This window comes from Hypanus sabinus, chromosome 9, assembly GCF_030144855.1.
Source record: "Hypanus sabinus isolate sHypSab1 chromosome 9, sHypSab1.hap1, whole genome shotgun sequence".
Lineage (NCBI taxonomy): Eukaryota > Metazoa > Chordata > Chondrichthyes > Myliobatiformes > Dasyatidae > Hypanus > Hypanus sabinus.
In genome coordinates, this window is record NC_082714.1 from 157,868,302 (window position 1) to 157,874,224 (window position 5,923).

Here is a 5,923-nt window from a genome sequence, read left to right on the forward strand (position 1 = left end):
CTTTGATGCCCTAAAAAACCTATCAACCTCTGCTTTAAATATACCCAATGTCTTGGTCTTCACAGCCTCTTGTGGAAGTGAATTCCACAGCTTTACTACCCAGTGGCTAAAGAAATTCCTCCTCATCTCTGTTTTGAAGGGACATCCTTGATTCTGAGGCTGTGTCCTCTGGTCTTATAGGAAGCATCTTCTCTATATCATCTCTATTCATCTCTATCTAGGCCTTTCAGCTTCTGAAGGCACTGGTGGATGGACTATAAATGTTGGTCTTACTAGTAAAATGCACATACCATGCATTAATGCATTAAAGGTTTTTTTTAACCTAAAATATAAAGGCAACTCATTTAGTTATTGCTACTGATTTATCATTGTCACATGTACTGAGATTACAGTGAAAAACTTTTGTTTGCATGCCACCCAGATAGATTATAAGTACTTAACAGTAGTAAAAATTAAACAGAATGAGGAATACAAACTTCCTACAAAGTGAAAACCAATAGCTTGAATGTCAGTGACGCTTCACTACCAGACAAGCTCAACACCTTCTGCACCCACTTTGAAAGGGAGAGTATAACTACAGTTATGAAAATCCCTGCTGCACCCAGTGACCCCGTGATCTCTGTCTCAGAGGTCAATGTCAGTCTGTCTTTCAGGAGGGTAAGGCAGCAGGCCCCAATGAAGTACCTGTTAAGGGTCTGAAAACTTGTGCTAACCAACTGGTGGGAACATTCAAGGACATTTTCAATCTCTCACTGCTATGGCTGCAAGCTCCCACCTGCTTCAAAAAGGCAACAATTATACCCGTGCTGAAGAAGAGCAGTGAAGGCTAGGTATAGCTCAAATATCATCTTTCATTTTGCTGATGATACAACCATTGTTGGTAGAATCTCAGATGGAGACAAGGGGGCATACAGGAGTGAGGTATACCAGCTAATTGTGTGGTGTCATGGCAACAACCTTGTATTCAATATCAGTAAGGTCAAAGAGCTGATTGTGGACTTCATGAAGGGTAAGACAAGGAGATATAAAACAATCCTCATAGAGGGATCAGAAGTGGAGAGAGTGAGCAATTTCAGGTTCCTGGGTGCCAAGGTCTCTGAGGATCTAACCTGGTCCCAACATATCAATGCAGCTAAAGGAAAGGCAAAACAGCCGTTATATTTCATTAGGAGTTTGAGATTTGATTTGTCACTGAAAACACTAGGAAATCTCTACAGATGTATCATAGAAAGCATTCTGACAGGCTGCATCACTGTCTAGTATGGTGGGGGAGGGGCCACTGCACAAGACTGAAAGAAGCTACAGAAAGTTGTAAAATTAGTCAACTCCATCTTGGATGCTAATCTCCATAATATTCAAGACATCTTCAAGGAGCGGTGCCTCAGAAAGGCAGCATCCATTATTAAGGACCCCCATCACCCAGGACATGCCCTCAACTCATTGTTACCATCAGGAAGGAGGTACAGAAGCCTGAAGGCACACACTCAGTGATTCAGGACCAGCTTCTTCCCCTCTGCCATCTGATTCCTGAATGGACATTGAACCCCTGAACACTAACTTGCTTTTTCTAAATATTATTTCTGTTTTTGCACTATTTTAATTTAACTATTTAATATTGATACATATACTTACTGCAGTTGAGTTACTTATTTACTTTTTCTATATTATCATGTATTACATTGTACTGCTGCTGCTAAGTTAACAAATTTCACAACATATGCCAGTAATAATAAAAAATTATTCTGATTCTGAATTTAGTGCTGTAATTGCAGAGAACATAAAAGTTGAAAATAAAGATTAGATTTATTGGTAACATGTGCATTGAAATGAGCCATTTCCATAAACAGCCAACACAGTCCAAGGATGTGCTGGGGGCAGCCCGCAACTGTTACCATGCTTCTGACACCAACATAGCATGCCCACAACTTACCAACCCTAACACAAAGCCATACATCTTTGGAATATGGGAAGAAACAGAAGAACCTGGAGAAAATCTTGTGGTCACTGAGAGAAGGTACATCTTCATTACAGACAGCAGTGGGAATTGAACACAGGTCGCGGGTGGTGTAAAGTGGTATGTTAACTGTCACGGTACCGTACTGTCCAAGTGCAGTGCAGGTAAACAAATAAAGGATGTTGCCAGGTCTGGAGGACAATTATAAAGAAAGATTGAATAAGATAGGACTTTATTCCTTGGAACATAGAAATTTGAAGGGAGATTTGATAGAGGTAAACAAAATTATGAGGGGTATAAATAGAGTAAATGCAAGCAGGCTTTTTCTGCTGAGGTTGGTTGGGTCTACAGCTGGATTTTATGGGTTAAGGGTGAAAGGAGAAAAGGCTTAAGGGGAACACAAGTGGAAACTTCTTCACTCAGAGGGTCTTGAAGGTGTGGAATGAGCTGCCAGTGCAACTGGTGCATGCGTGCTCAATTTCAATGTTTAGAAGTTTGGATAGGTACATGGATGGTCGTGGTATGGAGGGTCTATGGTCCTGGTGCAGGTTATTGAGAGTAGGCAGTTTAAATATTTTGGCACAGATTAGATCGATTGAAGGGCCTATGATTCCATAAAGTGCAAGGGTTATGCCAAAACAGATCAAGAGTTCATCGTTATATATAAAAGGTCCATTCAATAGTCATATTAAAAGAACAAAAAGCATAAACAGTTACAGCATAGTTGAAACCCTCCAGCCCACAATGTTATGCCAAGCTTTTAACTGACTTTATAACGCTTCTCTCCTACATCATCCTCCTTTTTCCTATTATCCATATGCCTATCTAAGAGCTTCTTAAATACTCTTAATATATCTGCCTCTTGGGTGGCAGGGTGGAGATACATCTTAGCTGAAGGAAGTGTAAGGCATTCTGTCCCTCCGCTAGCCTAAAGGTCACCCTTCAACAAGGTGTAACATCTGCTCAGCACCCCCTGCCCCCAATCAGGGTCATGCAAAGCCATGGGTGCAGGTGATGGATGGGCATATAACAAGCTGGTGCACATCACAAGTCCTGGTTATGCAACCAGTAATGCCAGGCAGATAATATCTGATGAGTATTGATAATGGTTGTGATCAGCCATCTTGTAAAGACACTGCCCAGAAGAAGGCAATGGCAAACCACTTCTGTAGAAAAATTTGCCAAGAACAATCATGATCATGGAAAGACCATGATCATCCATATCATATGACACAACAAACAAGAGTGATGGTAGAAGTGTTGGAAAGAGTAGGGAATTCATGTTCATTTGAAGAAGATGGGGACTGATTAGGAGGAATCACAGTGGTTTTGAGCAGAAAACATCAAGTCTGACAAATCCCACTGTCAGAGTGCCATGCAACTACCATTCTTTGCATAAAGAAGGTAGCTCTGACTCCCTCCCCGCCCCTAATACATTAAAATTCTGCCCCCCCTTGGGATTAGCCATTTCTACTATGAGAAAAAGTCTCTGGCTGTCCACTCTATCTATGCCTTTGTCATCTTGTACACCTCTACTTTGACTGTCCCTTTGCCTCCAGAGATGCTGTCTGATCCAGTGAGATTTTTCAACAGTTTTTCTTTTGGCTTTGATTTTCTTCTTCCTTTGTTCACACTCGTTGTAGAGAAGTGCTGGAAATTGTAGGGAATTTATGTTCATTTGAAGAAGGTGGGGATTGATTAGGAGGCAATCACAGTGGTTTTGAGCTGGGGAGATCAAGTCTGACAAACCCCACTGACTTTTTGAGAAAATAACCCAAGATTGATGAAGGCAGGGAGATGTATTTTTCAATGTGGTCTTTAGAAAGGCTTGTGACGTTGTTCTGATGGTGGACTAGTCAAGAGGGAATCTGAAGTGTGGTGGTGAACTGGATGTAAAATTAACTGTGTGATAGGACAGAGGCTGGAGGTGATGAACATTTCTCTGGCAGGATACCTGTAACATGGATCTGTGCTGGTACCATTGTTAATTGACTTGGATGAAAAATGTTGGTGGTCTGATTAGGAAGTCTGTAGGCAACATAGACTGCCTACAGTCTCACCTACAGGTGAGCTTTTAATAAGGATAAAGCTCGTCTCAGGATACAGCAGGGAATTACAGTGGGATAGAATTTGAGTTTGTTGATACCTGTTCTCAAGAGGGATGAAGGGAGAATCACCAGAGTGGAGGAAGTCCTTTTCAGCTCTTATGATGGATTGGGAAGCTGAGGCAAATGAATTTCCCTGCTCTTACATAGTGTAACCTTCCCTATGACTGAATATATCTGCAAAGCAGCAGAGGTTAGAGATCAGAATTTTCCTTCTCCTAGATGAGCTGCCAACCATGGCTGACAAGCTTCATCTGTCCAAAGCGACTAATCTTAAGATGCCACTAACCCGCCTTTGCCCTTCTCACTGTCAGTAGAAATGGTTCTGCCTGCTCAGTAGCTGAGCCACAGGTGAAGGCCAGGAGCTGGACTTGGTTGACAGAGGCTGTTTGAGAAGCACGGTATAGGGAGTTTATCCCCATTACCAGTAACGCAGCCCCCGCACCCCACCCCACCCCACCTCCACAAGCTGCCAGCTATGACAACCATAAGGAGCCACATCCAGAGCTGGAGCTCCTGAGGCTCAACGCAGACCAGCAACCCTGCAACACTGCTCCTTTGGACGGGGCGGGGGTGGAGACTGCCGCATGGACAGCAGCTTGCTCTCCAAATTGTACAGTCCTGGCGTGTACAGGTATCCGTGTGCACCGGAAACAGCTGGGACGCAATCCCTGCCAATCCCGATCAACGCCGACCAACGGCGGGCCTGTATAGTGCAGTGTAGGTGCGAGAGGGCAAAATTCTGAATTCACGTCAATGAACAACAGGCACCAAGCCCTTCTAACAGAGTTTCAAGCCATGGATGGGCAGTGTAAGACCATGATCCCTCGAGACTGACCGGGGTGGCCCATGTAAACAGGTGGTGTATTGATACAGATTTGAGAATAATTGTTTGGTGTGTCATCAAACTGACAGCACGACGAGTGATCTTTTAAACCAGTACATCCTGTACGACCCAATAGGGTCTGGAAGGGAAGATTCAAGCTCCTTTTCGTTTTATATTCTCTTGCAAAACTTGGGATTCCCTCATTTGAGTGCCGGACCGGCGGAGAAGTGGCACCCTCCGATATAACCCAAGAAGCCAATTAGTCATCGACGTCTGAGGCCGCACAAAGGACGCCGGCAGGCGGAGTGACTGTAGAGGACGTCAGGACTGACCCTCAAACCTCTCCTCATCAAACATCTATTGACCCAGACTTCCAACAGGGGTCAATATATAGAACGGGAAACTCAAGCTAATTTTTCCATTCTTTGAACTGAGAGCGACAAGACCAGTTGTGGGAGTCCCAGCTGTCCGACTTGAAATCTGCTAATTTAGCACAAAACTAGGGGCCAAATCTGGAATCCCTTTCCCAAGCATGCACACGTATTTGTTCTAACCTCGCAGCTATCTGACCAGGAAGCTTTAATTCTTGCAGGATTTTACTAAATTTTATGTATCTTCGTATAAGCAATTTTATTTCCCGCACCTTCTACGTTTCTCTGGTTAATATAATCCTGCAGGACAGTTTAAAATCCTTGGGGAAATGTTGTTACCATATCAGACAACACATTAATAATTAATTGTGATTATTAATTATGTTTACAGCTCTCAAAATTCATGTGAGGTTATTTAATATGCAACTCTTTAAAATGATTTTTAAGCACCAGTAATATGAAGCGCAAATGTATTTGCTGAAAGACTTAGCGAAAGTGCAAAAAGATACGTGGGTTCAAGACGCGTTGGATGTGAGGCAAATACGATGTAACACACTGCGTACAAGCAGGGCTGGAGAGATCTCTAATTCGCAACGCTGCCGGAAATACAGTATTTTTAAGTACACATTTTGCAATTTTGGGAATCTCTCCCAGCAGCCTTTATGTG